We start from the raw sequence: 17,221 nt of genomic DNA on the forward strand, positions 1-17,221 counted from the left end.
ACGATGTTGCCCTAAACTGCACTGTCATGGGACTAAGATCTTATCTGGGACTCCTGGACACGTGGTGGGGGGCATGGTTGTCAGACCTTTTATCTCTACACATCCTGTGGGGGGAGGAGGGGGAGGATGTGGCTTGGGGGTCCTGGAGGCTCTCTGGGAGCCCCTCAGCCTAAAAGAACCAGGTTCCTACAAACAATGCCCCCACTCACTCTGGGCTCATTTAAGCCCCCTGTGACCAGTAATGTGTCTCTCACCCCAAATCCCACCACCACGCACCCTCCTTCTGAGAAAAATGCCTGGTTCTCTTCATCTTATCTGATGGTTGTGGGGGTGGGGACAGAAGGGCAAGGTTGATGACAGGCTCCATTTCATGAGATAAGTAAATAGGGCAGGTGGGGGTGAGGTGAGGGGTTGCCCTGGGTCTCTAGCGAGGTGGGCATTTTGACTCTGGGTCTGAGCTCTTTCCACATTAGTTCCTGAAGGGTTAATCAAGCAGTCTCTGGGACTAGACCAAGGGCCCAGATTCAAATCCTACCTCAGCCATTTGGTGACTGTGGGACAAGTTACTTAACCTCTCCATGGCTTGTTCCCTCCGCCTACAAAATGAGGTGTCCCAGAGTAGAAAACGCCCCTGGTTGTGGAGCAGCAGCTGCACATACTTATTGAGCACTGACTGCCAAGAAGACTCTCGCTGCCCTCCCGGGAGCTGGGACTGGGTGGGAGAGGCTGTGCCCTTTACACGGAAGTAAAGGGAACATTACCTGGCTGGCAAGAGCTCTCAGCGGCAGAGCTGTCCTGATTACCAAGGGAACAACTCTGATCCCGAGGCCCCTCTGTAGCCCCCAGTGCCACCAGCCCTGCTTCCAGACGAACCCGTCAGGCAGTGATGGCCAATAATGAATGAGTAAGTGAATGAACGAATGAATGAATGACTAGAACTACAGATCAGGATTGCTCCTAAGTGTGTTGGGTGAATCACAGACCCAAGATCTCCCTGACTCGAGGCTTCAGTCTTTGCAACAACTCAGAGGCTCAGCCCGCTGCCTCAACAGAGCCAGCTCAAGCTGGGAAGATGAATTCCTTTTTGCCTCTTCTGTCTTCCCAGCATGCAGGGCTCTGGGTTGCTGCCGGGCAGGTACCGACCTCACTACTGTGAAGTGTCACCTCTGATTGTCTCCCTTGACATGGAGGCACTGCCAGTGCTGCCTTTAGTGTGACCATTGTATATACTCAAGTCCCTGACCTTCCATCCAAAGGAGGAGCTCTGTAACAATCACCCCAAGGTGATGAGGCGTTGCTCTAGTAGTAGTGAGCACCCTGCCACTAACAGCATGCAAACAGAAGCCAGGGAAGAACCAATGACAGTGCTAGAGGAGGATTCACACCTTAGGTGGCAAAGAACATAGATAAGCTTTGAGCCCTGTGGGTCTTGATTTTGTGTTCTCTGTTTCTCAAACCCATCCGCAGGGAACCTGGGAGCACAGACTGTCCCCCCATTCTCATTAAGGAGGCAGTCTTGTCTGAGGCCTTCCTGTGTGTCAGGCCAGGTGCTGGGTTCTGGGGCCCTGGCAGTGAACAGGACCCAGTCCCTGTCCTTGGGGAGCTCCCAGCTCCTGGGAGACAGAGGCACACACAAACAGCCATGGAGACAGCTCCTGATAACAGGCTAAGGGCTGGGTGGGCAGGAGGACAGCGACGAAGCTATCCATTACCCCCACATCTGCACTCCCTAAAGCGCCCATTAGACACTCATGCTCTCTTCCTTCCTATAGAGTTTTCTGAAGTGATGTGCGTCTAGTCCAGAAACATTCCTTGGATTGCCATTCTGCTCTTAACTTCTCCGTTACCTCATCTTTATCTTTATACTGGGCACCAAAAAAGTTCACCTTGCAGGGTTGTCATGAACTAGAAACTGACATCCATCAAGTGCTAGATGAGAACAAGACAGCGCTAGGCAAGGACAGGTGCTCGGAGCTGCTGACCATGATGTGTCATTATTTGCAGCTCAAGAGGAGCCTTGGTGAAGAGGACAAGATGAGGGGACTACGGCCCTGGTTCCACTCCCAACTAGCTGTGTGACCCTCTGCTGCACCTGGGAAACGGATATACAAAAACACCTGCCTCTGGGAGCTCGCCATCGTCAAGTGAGGGATTAGATGAGAAAGATCTGCTGATTGGAAATGCTGATTCCTATTAAGATCATGCTTACTGGGATTCTCTTTGTGAAATTGGGGCGTGGACGTGGAGACTAGGGCCAGCCAGCTTGGGGAGGGTCAGTCCCCTCTAGCCTCCCATTGGAGTCTAGGAACAGCCAGCCCCGGGCGCCCTCAGCAGGGGCAGCAGCACCCCCATTGCACCTGTGTGTGTGCACATGTGCATTTGTGCAGATGGGTGACATGTGGGTGGGCGTGTGGCTGGAGGGTGGCGTGGGCACAGGAAATGCCAGTGTCTATGGCCTGAAATCACTTGTGGATTGTGAATCCCTGGGGAGGAATGAAATTGCAACTGGATTTGGAAGATGCAGCAGTGGGACTAGTGTTTGGTACCTGTGGAGGGAAAGGGGGTGGAGAGGCTAGGGGAATGCCCAGTTGGACTATTCTTTGGGGCTGGGGCCTGGGCTCAGCAGTGACCCCCTCCCTTGGGATGGGGGTGGGGCACAGAGATGATGAGGCTATCGTCAGAGACCCCTGTGGCTGAACCCAGGGGTTTTAAAGCAGATAGACTGGGTTCAAATCCTAGTTATGAATCATGGGTCAGTGCTTTCATTTCTCGGAGCCTCAGTTTCCTGGTCTGTAAAATGGGGGGGGGGGGAGTGGATAGAGCCTACTGTTACTGGGAGTTTAACCAAGAGGACAGATGTTAAGCTCTTAGCAAGGAAGAAGCATTATTGTTGATATTGGTAGTAGCAGCCAGAAGGAGAGAGGGAGAGGGACTCCACAGGAGCGGGTGCTTTTGCAAATTGTAAAGGTTGTTCTGAAGCTGCCAGGAGGAGCACTGTGTTGGACCAGAATGAAAGGGCCACTGTCCCAGGGAGTGAGGGCGAGGAGTCGAGTTTTCATAACCCCTACGGGTTCCTCTTCCTGGTTCCCCTCACTTCCTCTAGAGCTTCTTTCTGGGTTAGAGACCCTGCCTGGTAAGACCTTCTGGGGGTTTCCTCACCACTGCTGGGTGTCACAGGCTGAGCCCAGCTCTAGGACTGAGAGGAGCAGGTGCAGGAGCAGGCACTCTGAGGCAGGACCCCCCCCACACACTGCCTGGACCCTGCCTCCAGCCTCCTTGCCTCCACCCCACTCCCTGGAGGCTGCCCTCCCTCGTGTGAATCATCATCATTGCCACCTGCTTCTCACCTGTGGGAGAGACAACCATCAGGAGGGGGAGCGGCGGGGTGCCCCCAGATGGTTCTGGCTGTGCTGCTGACCAGGGGCCAGGATGTCCCCCCTTCTTGCAAGGCAGTGCCCCACACCCTACCCATCATAGTCGGTCAAGTTTGGGACAAGGGCGTCACCCATGCCAAATAGATTCCGATTCATTAAAAAAAATCTGCCTTGGAGAAGTGGTTCTCAAAGCAGGGTTATAGGGAGCATGTTAGGAAAGCAAATTCTCTGTCCCACCTCATATCACAAACTCTGGAGGGCAGGAGTCGCTGGGGCAGCACTCTGCATTCCCACAGGCCCTCCAGCTGATTCTCCTAGGAGCTAAAAAGTCTGAGAATCATGGTTTCAGAGTTTGCAAAGCAGATTCTTAAGATTCTGTCATTCAAACTGACGCCTTGGTAGTCTTCGGCCCATTTTACAGGTAAAGCTAACTGAGTCTCCCTTTGCCAGATTTCCCATCAGGGAAGTGGAAGAGCTGGGCCTGGAACCCACCGAGTGTGGTTCCGGAGTAATTGTGTTTGCATTCTCTAGACCAGAGTGCTGGCCAAGGTGGGGGGCGGGGCTCTGAGCGGAGGGACTGGGGGGGGGGGGGCAGGGGGGACAGAAGGGCGGGCTGTGTTGATTGTTCCCTGCGAGGTGCCCCAGCCCAAATCTACATAAATAAAGCCCAGCCTGCCATTTTGAGTGATCGGTTTATTAATACTCACGGGGCCGCTGCCGAGGCGGATCTCAGCAACAAAGGCGGCCGGCCTCCGCGCTCCGGGGGCATCATTACGTAAAGGCTCGGAGGAGCAGCGCAGAGTCCAACGCTAAGGGCAGGCTGGGGGACTCCGGGGCACCTGCAAAGGAGTCCTCACCCCTCGCGCTCCTCCTCCTACACCGGAAGCAGGTTAACCCCTGCGTGGCTGGCAGTAGCCTTCCACTGGGGCAGAGGGTCTCTCAGAGGCAGATCCTCTGCCCTTGGAGGAGGCTGAACCAGGGCTTCCCCTCCCCCACTCACCACTGCACCTCCGAGCTGAGGGAGAGAGAAAAGAGCAACGCAGAGAGCAAGTTGTGGGTGCAAGAGGCGTGGCTTGCAAATCCAGCTCACCTCTGTGGGGTGACCCATTTTACAGATGGAGATTTGAGGTCCAGAAAGGGTTGGCTTCGTGCACCAAGAATTCCTACCCCCAAATGGGTCCAGAGTCCACGTTTTTTCCCTTGCACCCCACAACGGGTCTTGCTAACCACCACGGATCCACTGGTGTCTCAGTGCTCCGTTAGGGGTCCCAGTGGCAGAAGGCAGTGAGCAGGGTGGAAAGTACTGTGTACATCTCTGTCTCGGGGGCCTGAAGAAGGCTTGGTGCAGGCAGCCCTGGAGCCCGTGTCCACTGAACCAATGGGGCCCAGGACACGCCATGACCGTTTGGGTTAGTGGGGACCGACCCACTAGGCCTGGCCCTCACCTTGTCGCCATGCCCAGACCCTGAGAACCAGCCCCTGCCATTCCCCCAAGCGCTCCCATGCTGCAAAACTACTGGACTTTGGCCAGTCGGGGCCCTCTTCCAGGAATGCCCTCCTCCCATCCACCATGCAGTGGGTCCTCTCTGGGAGATCTCCCAACACCCCGACTGCCCCCGAAGATCAGGAACCTTTCCTCCTAGCTGTGTGGCTTTGAACGGTAGCCTCCCTGGGCCTCTTTTTGCCCAACCGTAAACTGGGGTAACAGCCCCAGGCTCACAAGCTTAGTGTTTATTGAGCACTTACACAGGCAGGAGATTTTGCGGACTCAACATGGCAGCCATGAGGAGGTAGGAGCTGTTTCTAGCTTCACGTTAGAGATCAACATCTCTCCCAAATGACTAGCCCATAAGGGGCAGAGTCCAGATTCAAATCCTGGTCCCTGTCTCCTTGGTTTCTAATCTACTGCTCACAGGCCTCTGATTCTGATGATCAGATGAGAAATAATTAAGGACCTGCATATAGTAGGTGCTCAATTATACTTCTGCTCCTTCACTGGAAAGGTCCCAGGGCAGCCCTTTGGTTCCCACCCTATCATCCCCACGGACACCAGGGCATTCTGGGAGCCCCTCAATGGGGATGGGGCTGGAGGAGGGGGTTGCGGGAAGCTTTGGCAGAAGACTATGTTCCAGCTTCTGAGTATAAATAAATTATTGTTTTATGTCCTTATATAAGGAAAGGGCACATTGCATTTGCCTATCTAAGCATGTTGAACTGTAGCTTCCCTGTGTTTTGCCAATTGCCCACATGTGTTTTCAGCCCAAGGCAGTAAACAGGAACCCACGGGGCCTGGCTCTCTCGCCACCCTGCTGTGGGGGACCCCCGCCAGGCCCGTAGAGTGTGGGTGTCAGTGGGGAGACTGAGGCATTGAGAGAGTGCTTGTGGGCCTCCACCAGGCATGGGAACTTAGAGGTACTCTTCAATTCCTAGAGCCTCCGTTTACACAACTGGGATGGGGCCTGTTACTGGGGTCCTGTCTGCTTCCCCAGGTGAGAAAAAGTGCTCTGAAAGGTGTTTCGTGCTCGGGAATGCTAACATGTTCGTGTTAAGTGTTATTGTTGTGGATACCGGGCCTCTCCACTTGGCTGCTACCATCTCCCCCAGCAGGCCATCCAGCCCACCAACCCCAAGCCACGGTCAGCTCCCACTGGGACGGCCATCTTTCCTCCTTGCTGGTCCCCAGCTCCCAGCTGTGCCTCCTCCAAGTCACTCTTTCAAAGAAAGCTTCCAAAAAGTTGATGGAGGATTAGGAAGCATGGCTTTCCCTCCCGCTTCAGGTAAATTCCAGACCTGTCACAATAGCTAGACAGTGGGACCCTGTCTCTGTTGGCTTTTCCTTGTCCCCCTCCCCACACGGAGTCCACCTTCCTAGGCCTTGCATCCACTTAGCATTACCAGTTCCGGCCCTTGCACATGCTGTTCGTTCTGCCTACCATGCTGTTCCCCTCAGGCCATCCCCAGGCTGCCTGTCCCTCTCTCACCCCTGGTGCCTGCTGAAAGGGCAGAGAGGCCCTCCCACATCACCAAGTCATAGTAGATCATGTCACCCAACTGTTTCACTCTGTTTTGTGCCCATAGAGCATGTATCATATCTAAGATTGCCTTTACATTTTAAAATTTACCTGTTTCTTTTACCTGGCGCCTCTAGAATATACTGCCTTTGAGGGTAAGGACTTTATCTGTCTCACTCACCACTGTATCCCCCTACCTTACTCTATACATATTACTTAAGCTGAGGCAGGGGAAGAAGAATTACTACTAATTAACAATGGTGGAGAGCAGGGCCACAGGGCATTACTCCTATCTCAGAGGGAGCATTGTAGTGCACAGCCTGTGCAACAGTACATGGCAGCCCCAAGGGTAAAGGCCATCCTAGATCTTTATGCCACTTCACTCTGCATGATTTGTAATAAACTTTGTATTGTTCTGGCTTAAAAAAAAAAAAAAAAAAAAAAAAAAAAAAATGAAGCCATGCAAATAGATAGATAGATAGATAATGAGTGATAAGGAAAACTCCACCTTTGCATCAGAGAAACTTGCAATCTGCTGAAGACAGACTCTACTGAAGACAGCAGATGCTACTCCAAGTTGCCCTCTTGTGCACCACTCTGTTCCCTATCTGGACTTGTCCTATGTGCTGTTTCCTCTGCTGGGACTTTGTTCCCCCGTCATGCCCCGGTCTTCATGAGCTGGCTCTTGCTCATGCTTCTCCTTCCTCTAGAGACCCTTCCCGACCCCCCTAGCTGCGTGCTCCCATCCTCTAACTCAAGGTTGGGCCACACAGACACCACTCCCCACCTCCTACCAGCTGACCCCAGCAGCGCCCTCAAAACATTGTAGTGGATTTGGCAGCTAGGTTCCAAGTGTCTTGGGCTGGCCCAGAGCTCCGTCCAGACAAGGCTGTGCTTCATTGCTGCTGCTCTACCTTGGTGCCCTGCACAGTGCTGGCCTGATAGGGGTGTCTGAGAAGTGGGGGGATTGGGGGAATCTGAGAGCAGAGGTGGGTGTGGATGTCCTGGTCCTGCCCTCTGCCTCCTGCCTCCTGCCCTCTGCCTGCTCTCCCCAGCCCACCAGGGGTCCAGGGCAGCCTGGAAGATGGTGAGAAATACCACGGCTACCCTGGCCTCTCCTTTGTCCAGCCCTCCAGCCCACTCTTCTTTTCTGTCTTGTCCTTCTGCTTTGCTTTGCGCTCAGTCCAGCTGATGAATGCAAACCAAAAAGGAAAAAGAAAGGCCCCCATGGCAGTATCAAATCAGCACTTTCAAGAGCACTCACTGCTGTGATGATTGTGGGAGCCCTCCTTCACTGCGGGGGACCATGCAGAAGGCTCCCTGAGTTGTGTGGCATGGCCTGTATGTTAGCCGGGACCTCAGTGTCTCCTGTCTGTGAAATGGAGGGAGGAATATCGGCCTCAGGGTACTAAGTGTCGCCTTAATCTCCTGATTCTCCCTGGAAATACAGATCACAGATTGAGGTAGCACACACAACCGGTGTGGGGACCCTCCAGGGACCCGCTCTTCCTGCTTGGGGCCGATGGGAGGAATCCAGTGCCTGAGGTTGGCCTGGAGGGGTGACCAGTATGTTCACGGTCTACAGGGTCTCAAGACAGCCTTCTTAGAGATGCTGGCACTTACATGAGTCAGGAAGGACACATGGGAGCTCTGGAAAGGGATGGAGTGATGGAAAATCAGAGCCATCATCATCAGAGGGAACTGAGGCCCCAAGAAGGGCTATAGGATCTGTTTAAAGGCCCCCCCACATTAGTGGCAGACTCCAAATTAGAATGAGAGTAGCTTGGGGGCACCTGGTTGGCTCAGTCTGTTAAGCCTCTGCCTTTGGCTCAGGTCATGATCCTGGGGTCCTGGGATCGAGTCTTGTATCAGGCTCCCTGCTCAGCCAGGCACTGCTTCTCCCTCTGCCTCTGCCGCTCCTGCTGCTTTTGTGCTCTCGCTCTCTCTCTCAAAAAAAAAAAAAAAGAAAAAAGAAAAGGAAAAAGGAATGTGAGTAGCTTGATTCCCATTCCAGTGCTCTTTCTTAGGATGTCCAAGTAGTTCATAATGACAATAAGGGCAGTGGGTTGCATGCTCCCTGTGAGCCAGGCTCTTGGCTAAATGCCTTATGCGAGTGTATGCTGTTTCTTTCCATCTTTGAATAATCCTATGAAGGGATATTAGGGTGTAGACCCTGTTTTACCTTAGTGAGGTCCAGGAAACTTCAATGCCTTACGAGGCACCCAACACAGGTGGCTCTTTTCGCCATCGCTGCCCTTCCCAGCTGCTGCATTTTCAGCAGCATCTAACACTGGCGTAACTCCCAGAGGAGTGAGTGACTTCCAGGCTGCATCCCTGGGATGCCTGCCCTTCTCTCTCATCTCTAAAGATGGCTAGGTGGGGGGGGGCCCTTCCCCCAGAGGGGTGAGGAGGGAGCCTGGGCTTTCCCTCAAAGCCCCCCCAGGCAGGGATGCCAGATGGTCAAGGAGAAAAGAGGCACACATTTCAAGGGCCCGTCCACAAGTCTGCAGCTCCAGGGTCCCTCCGGAGATGCAGGTTCCCCCACTTGGTGCATTCCAGCTTTGAGGGAGGAAATCTGGAGGGACTGGCTGGGGAGGGGGAGACAGGAAGGGACCAGGTCCAGGAAAGAGGGGGCTCTTGGCAGCTAGCGGGCTCCTCACCCAGACCCTACTTTGGATGGGGCCCAGGGACACTGAGCTCACTCAGGAATCAGAGATATTGCTCTGGGCGCCGCAGAAGCAGAACCACCAATAAAATGAATTTAAAGAATTCAATATATTTTTTAAATGCACCAAACTGCTATTGCCGTCATGGGACACCTTACAGTTATTTTGAAGTTAAGTGCTTGTCTTTAGAATTGCCCCGGGGATCAGGGGAGAAACCACTGTCTTTCCAGGACTGGGGACCTTTAAGTGGTGTAACTGGGAGGAGTTGGAGGAAGGGCAGAGATGATCTAAGGGTCATTCCTGTGCTTCCCTGGGGAGATGGCAGGGGCCTGTCATCTGGAAGCCCTCAACTGAGCCAGAGGTCTTCGGGACCCTGCTGGGCTCCATGTGAAATTGCACGCCTTTGGGGCCTCAGTCTGTTCATCCGTGGAATGGGGACAATCACTCCTGTCCTGCCTGCCTCTCAGACCCTGTACTGCCATTCAGACTTGAAACACAGGGGACAGATTGGCAGGGCCTGTGAGACCTGGGAATTTTCTGGAAAGTTGATCAGAAATGCAGATTCATAGGCCCTTCCCCAGGCCTCCTGGGGCCAGAATCTAACCAACCCCCTCCCGGCCCCTCAAGAGATCCCTGTGCCCTTGCGATTTAAAGACCGCAGCGGGCCCTCACCAGGGGCCAGAGACTCGGGTTCCAGTTGGCCTTGTCCTCTGAGGAACTGTGCGGCCTCACGGGTGCAGTCATGCCCTGTGTGTGGACCCAGGGGACCGGCTGGACCCCGGGACCGGCTTGGTGGCATCTGAGGGCGTGGCCCTCCCCGATGCTTCTCTGAATGGGGGAAGGGGGTTGGCTGGGTAGCGCCAGGTGGGGAAGGTGCCTGATGTGGCAACAAAAGCCCAGTGAGGAGGGGGTCCAGGGCCTGAAGATGGGTGCTGACCAATCCTGTGAGAGAAGGGCAGAGCCCACCAACCCCCGCCTCCAGCTGGGCCTCGGGGCTCCCTGGTTTGTGTGGAGGGATGGCAAAGAGGCCATCTGCTCAGACCTGCGTGGGGGTGGGGGGAGGCACAGGCAGGGAGCGCTGAATGGCCTCTCTGTTGCCACCCAGCCTGGAACAGATGGCCTGGGGGCCCCTGGCAGGTGAGGGGGCGGAGGGAGATAAGACCCGCCCCCCTTCTCCCTTGCCAAGTCCCAGAGTCCCCTCTTCCTGGAAGGGGAGAACCCCACAAGTCCCTCTTGATGGCAGTCGCTGGAGGAAATGGGTTTAAGGGGGATTAGCGGCCCAACAACAAGCAGTGGGAGGGCCTCGGGAGGGGAGTGAGGCCTTCAGCCTCTGCGGGCACTGCGCAGGGGCTGGAAGAGCCACAGCAGGGCAGGGGAGCTGAGTCCCCCCAGCGAAAACCTCTCCCTGCAGTTTTGCTGGTGGAGAAGTTGAGGCCTAGGAAGGGGCAGAGACCTCGCTGCACATCAGCCAGCAAGTCAGTGGCAGAGCTAGCAGGTCCTGGTTCCTGGTTTAAGGCTCTCCCCGCCACAGGCCCTGCCTCCCTCGGACAGCCTCCCTCCCCTTCTTCCCCTGCAGTCAGGCCTTGGGCTGCCTGCTCAGACCTGGCCCCCGGCCAACCACCTGTGACCAACCACCCATGCACACTCTCGCCCCTCCTCCTGCAAGTCTTTCAAGACCCAAACCAAGTTCCCGCCTTCTGGAAACCTTGCGGCCTGTCCTCTGAGCCTAAACGTTCTGAGTAGGAGGCCCACGAGCTGTTGGCTTTGGGTTGTCAAGGCCTTTCCCTTCCCTGTAAAGAAGTCACTGAGACCCAAGGAGGGAAGAACGTTTAGAAAGGGTCCCTACCACCTCCTCCTGCCAGCCGCCCAGTCATTTTTCTCGGCTTCAGTTTTCCTTAAAAATATATTTTAGGGGCACCTGGGTGGCTCAGTGGGTTGAGCCTCTGCCTTTGGCTCAGGTCGTGATCTCAGGGTCCTGGGATTGAGCTGAGTGGGGCTCTCAGCTCAGCGGGGAACCTGCTTCCCCCCACTCTCTCTTTGCCTGCTGCTCTGCCTACTTATGATCTGTCTCTGTCAAATAAATAAACAAATAATCTTAAACTATATATACATATAAATATATATATTATATTTGTCTGTCTATATATATTTATTTAAAAGCTTCACTTCACAGAGGTGCTCAAGGAATCTAGTAAAACCAGGCTCCCTTTGGGCCCCGTCCTTGAAATGAGTTCTTTTCTCCTGCTTTCTCTCCAGTCTTTCTCACACGGTCAGATTTCATTTGCTTTCAGAAGCAGACACGGAGCAGGAGAAGCTGGGCTGGAGCCCAGGAGCCTCCACACCTGCCAACCACTCCTCCGCCCCTCGCCACCCCGGCCCGAGATGAGACCAGTGGTTGTCTGCTCCCCGAATCCCAGTAATCACAGGGTGAACAAGCTCTGCAAAGTGCCTCACAACTGTGCTGGACCTGAACCAGGGGAGGCCTCGGGGAGTGGGAAGAGGAGAGGGAGGAGGCTGGGAAGGAGGGAAGGAGGGGGAGGGGGATGAGAGCCCGCTGTGAGAGCCCGTTGTGCATGGGAGACCCAGATGTGACCCCACCTCCACTGCTCACTACCTGTGTGAGCTCTGACCAGTCTCTCAGTGGGATCTGTGCCTCCTGGACCCGGCTGTGGGAACACCCCAAGAGGGCCCTGAGAGGATCATGGGAGCCCAGACTCCAGTACCCGGAGAGGGTGAAGTCAGGCCTCAGCCCTGCCCCCTCAGAGACCCAGCCCTGTGACAGCCCTCCTGCCCCCCATGACCACATAGCCCCCTAGGCAGCTCAGTCCATTTGACCAAGAAAACCCCAATTTGTCTCTTTACCTGCATTCCTGGCCGAGCTCTCTGTCCTGACCGTCCTGTGTATCTTTAGGTACAATGCTATCCCTCTCTGACGCTCTAGGTTCACAGCCCTCAAGGAGGGGTGTGGACATCTCCCTCTCCACAGCCTCTTCCACACCTGGAAAACCTCTCCAGGCTTTCTCTGAGCACTTTGGACGGGTACCTGTGGCCTCCCTGGTGTGAGGGAGGCTGGAGAGGTCAGAGCCCTGGGAGGTGGGAGGCTGCTTCCCCATATCCAGGAGCCTCTAGCTGTGGCCAAGAGGTGAGTCCAGTGCAAGAAAACATCTGTAGATCCTTTCCGATCTGACCCATTCTTTTCATTATCCGTGCATTTATTGAGCACCTTCTGAGTACCTGACTCGAGGCACACAGCAGTGAAAGAAGCAGACATGGGTCCTACCTAGGGGTCCCCAAGCTTGTCATTGAGGGTAGGAGACAGCAGAGAAGACGAATGGATTTACATTGTGACAAAATGTGACTGATGCTTGCTGGGGTACTGAGATAGGGGATAGTTGGGGGAGGGGATGTTCTTTAGATGAAGGGCCAACCCTGGCCTCTCTGAGGGGTAACGTGAGAATTGAGACCTGAAGGATAAGAGGAAGGCAGTCATAGGTCATACAGGGTGGAGGCGCAGGAGGGGACCGAGGAGCTCATGAGGTCCCCCTGAGGGACTTGGTGGAGGAGGGGAGGATGGGAGGGTGGCGGACAGGTGAGCTGCGAGCAGCCAGACCTGGTAAGAAGCTTCACTTTTTCCCCCAAGTCCCATGGGAAGCAACGAGGGACAGTGGCTTAATCACATCTACATTTTCCACATTTTCATAAACTCTTGCTGGCAACTGTTTGTAGTACAGACTGGCTAAGAAGAGAGAGAGAAAAGGGGGCACCTGGGTGGCTCGGTTGGTTAAGCATCTGCCTTTGGTTCAAGTCACAGTCCCAGGGTCCTGGGATCAAACCCCGTGTCAGGCTCCCTCAGTGGGGAGTCTGCTTCTCCCTCTTCCTCTGCTTCTCTCTCTTCCTCCTCCCCTCTTCCCCGCCCCAACTCATGCTTTCTCTCAAATAAATAAAATCCTTTAAAAACAAAAAGAAGAAGAAGAGAGGGAGACAGTAAGAAGCTTGACACAGAAATCTCCAAAGTGATGTCAAGAAGTGTGCAAGGCAGCTCCTCGAGGGGAAAGGGATGTTAGACATTGTTATCTCCAATATTAGAAATAGAATTAAGAATCAGACCTCGGGGACACCTGGGTGGCTGAGTGGGTTAAAGCCTCTGCCTTCGGCCCAGGTCATGATCTTGGGGTCCTGGGATGGCCCCGAGTGGGGCTCTCTGCTCAGCAGGGAGCCTGCTTCCCCCCCTCTCTCTGCCTGCCTCTCTGCCTACTTGCAATCTCTGTCAAAAATATTTAAAAAAAAAAATCTATAAAAAAAGAAAAAAAAAAGAATCAAACCTCACCCATATTTATAGATAGATGCTGATGCCCATATTTGGTCTTTATGTCAAATGTTACTCCAGGGACCAGTGGGAGTGGGACCACACAGAGAGGCTTGCCGTCAGGCCTTTGCCCTGGTTTTTAGCATTTTAAAGAATTTTTCCTCTTCAAGTGAGTAGAGTTCAGCAGCTTTATAGAAGATAATATCCTTTACCTGATTTTTCGCCAAATGGACAAGGGACTTAAAAAAGAGCAGGAAATGAAGAGGAAAAAAGGGAAAGTAAGAAAACCCTGAACAGGGCGTAGGCACAGAACAAGGCGTGGCCTGGCCACTCAGATCCCCGCGGCAGGGTCAGACCATTGCAGGCGAAGCAAAGACAGTGACTGTCCAGTTGGGTCTGACAAGAACGTGGTCTCCAAGTCTCACATCGGTGTGAGGAGACAATTGGAAAAATTTATATCTACCATTGTAACTAATGAGCCTAACCTTAACTATGGCTTTCTGCTTGGAGATCATAGCTAATGAAGGCAGGAAACCAGCCGTAATAACTCGACTCGACTCTGAATGTTACTTTACTCTAATTTAATTTACCTTTAATCTATAGTGTTGTGTTTGATAACATAGTATGTTACTCGATAACGCATGAACGTGTGAGGAATGATCGTGAAGGAATGAACATATTGAGTGATCTATACACACTGAGTCAGGTGTATACTGAGTAAGTGTATTTCCATGTTTTGCTGTTTTAAGGGCCTGGGTGCGCTCAGTCCCGCATGCGCAGTGCTGGCTTTCTGAAGAAGGTCATGTCCAGGTGGTGCCAGCTGCGCAGGGCGGGGTAGCCACAGGGGTGAGGGGAGCCTGTCCCGGGAATCCTCAGGTTCCCATCACCATCCATGCCATCTGTCTGGATCACTCGGGGTCAGAAACTGAGAGAAACACTCTCCCCAACCCAGATTCTTGTCTGGGGAGGATTTTTTTTTTTTTTTTTTTTTTTAACTCTCCAAATGAAACAGAAGTTCTTTCCCTTAAAGGGTAAACGGCAGGTCCTGGCAAGGCTTTCCGATTATTTATTCACTGGCCAGTAATAGAAGGGAACACACACCCCGGCTGGAGGAGAAGACTCTTCTGGTGCCCACACACGGGCTGAGCCTGGAGGCCTGGAGCTTGCCCTCCGTGACATTACCTGCCAGCTACTTCTACACCAAGACCCACTTTTCTGGCCTGTCATTATTGGGCACATCGTTTCTGAGTATTTCTCTTGACCACATCCTGGAAAGGTGCTGATAATGCTAGCCGTGTGTACGGAGGGTCTGCTGTGTGCCTGGCCCCTGGGCCCCCCACTTCCTAGGTACGATTCAGACTTCTTCCTACGGAGCCCGACATCAGTGTGGCCGCCCCTCAGGGGCGTGTATCTCCCTGCCCTTCCCGTAGCTTTGCGGTTTCAGATCCTCTGTGGGATCTGAGTGCCACCTACCCCTGTCCCTCCCCCACACACCCAGGGGCTAGCTGGCCCTAGGGGAAAAAGTGGGTCTGGCTGCCTCCAGCTGGGTCAGGCAAGTCTCCCAGCCCCAAGGGGCTCCGAAGTCCTCTGGCTGGAGGGTCAGGACACCAGGCTCCTTCCCAACTAGTTCCTCTCAACTCTCCTTCTCCCAAAAAGGTCTTCACAAACCTCAGAGGTCCTTGAATGCCCTGAGATGCCCTAAATTGGGCCAGCTGGCTGCCTGGCTCCCTTCTCCCCATAGATCCCTGGCTGTTTCTCATGTCGCCATCATCCAGCCAGAAAACTCCCCAGAGTGTGTTTCCACTCCTGTTCCCAGGCAGCCGTTTCTATGTTGTTGGCATCGGTACACATTTATTAATAAAATGATCAAAGGAACTAAATGCTTCGGCAGCTCCCGAGGTTTGCCAGAGGCTCTCTGAATGCCCAGTGGCACCCAAGGGTGGAGACAAGCGCTGGAGAGGAAGTCAGGGGAGAGCCAACGGGGCCTGCTTCCCTGGCTGTTGCTGAGACCTTCCAGAACCCGCCAAATGCGGTTTTGGATCGCTTGTCAGTTTTGGGGAAAGGAAGCCATGATGGGTGGGTATGGCCTGCAATGGTCTCTTGGAGGACCTGGTTCAAGAGAGTCCCCCCAGCCCTCCTCCTCAGAGAGAGGGTCAGATGAGGACATGACTCCACCTCAGCCGTAGGGGGCAGAAGAGAGTGAGGAGCATTCTTTTGTATAAATAATACTCGTTTAGGGTCCTCCCTCTACATTCAAACCCTGCCTCTGCCCCTCACAAGCGGGGTGGCTTTGCCCAGTCACCCAAACCAATTCCTCTTTTCTGAATCACCTGGGTCCATTGTCCATTCTGGACTCATGGAGCCATTCTCTGCACACTCGGGCTCCAGAACTTGACTTACCACGTTTTCCATGGGCATTTGCACGTGCTCAGGTTAGCCCTCAGGAGCCACTAATTTAACCCCTCGGCTTTCCTTTTCCAACCACTGCCCCCCTGCCCTCCCACACACAGACATGAGATGAGGAAGAGGAAAAGGACAGTCGTTCCTACTTTCAGAGTCTTTGGGAAGATTACACTGCGGAGCATATGGAATCAACAGCAGAACTCGTCTCTGGCCTTTGCCAAGACGGCTACCGTATGAGCTCACTTCATCCTCGTCACCATCCCGAGGTGGGCGCATTGTTAAAACCATTTCACAGATGAGGAGAATGAAGCTCAGAGATGTTAAGTAATTTGCCCAAGGCTGCACAGAATGCCGTGGCTGGGGTGGATATAAACTGTTTAGCACAGTGCCTGGAACATAATTAGTACTTGTTTAATTGGTGGTTTGTTTAAAAAGGAAAAAAATGGGGGTTCAAGTCTGTTGCTCAGTCTTCGGGAAGGGAATGTGGTTCCTGTCCTGTAATACAGAACATTCTGCTCTACTTCTGGTTAACCCAGCCTAAAGGAGTTCCTTGCAGACATGCCCCAACTGCCCAGATGTAAGGCCGGCCCTGGCTGCTTCTGCCCCATTGAACGGCATCTCCAGGCCCTGAGGGGAATCTTAGAAGCAGAATCCAGTACGATCCCTCTAGCACCAAGTACACCCACTCAGCACACGACTGTTTTACCTTGAAGCCTATGGAGGCTCTCGCACCGGGGGAGAGCGAAAGTGCTTTCTGCTTCCTCAGCTCACGCCTGTGCGTTCAAGTTCACAAGTGGTGCTTTTCTTAGACCGGCACATCGTTTATGCTACGAGCATAGACTTGACACAAGGGAGGAAGGAAGAAAAGCGTGTTAAGCCAGGCATCGCGATGGGACCTGGGTGTGTTGTCTCATTTTGTCTTCCCAACCGCCCTGTTCAGATCCCTCCTGAAGATCACCCCCATTTCCCAGTTGAAAAAACTGAGACCTAGAGGTTAAGCAACTTTGGCAACGTTCATGGTAATAAGCAACAGTTCATAGTTACTGAGTGCTTAGTTGCCGTGAGGGTCACATACATCCACGGAGTCCTCCAGTCCTCCAAAGTCTTCTTGGAGGCACAGCTTTTGTCCTCGTGGAGAAGATGACTGACTTGCCTACGGTCACCCAGGAACTAAGAGAGCCAGGATCCAAATACAGGTGTGTGTGGATCCCAAACTCTTCCCTCTGCCTCTAAAGGCCAGTGTTTTAGTGTTTCATGATTTATCTTAGACATGAGGAACCTGTCCCCAGGTTTGCTCCAAACCCCTTCCTCCTGGGAATCTGGGATCTGCAGTAAGGACTGAGTATGAGCTTCCACGTGCTGTGTGACATGGCACGACTTGCTCCACCTCTCTGTGCTTTGGTTTCTTCATCTGGAAGTGACGAAGAATGATTCTTGTCAACATGACTGACTTTGTGGGGA

The sequence above is a fragment of the Mustela lutreola genome, chromosome 1, assembly GCF_030435805.1.
Source record: "Mustela lutreola isolate mMusLut2 chromosome 1, mMusLut2.pri, whole genome shotgun sequence".
NCBI lineage: Eukaryota > Metazoa > Chordata > Mammalia > Carnivora > Mustelidae > Mustela > Mustela lutreola.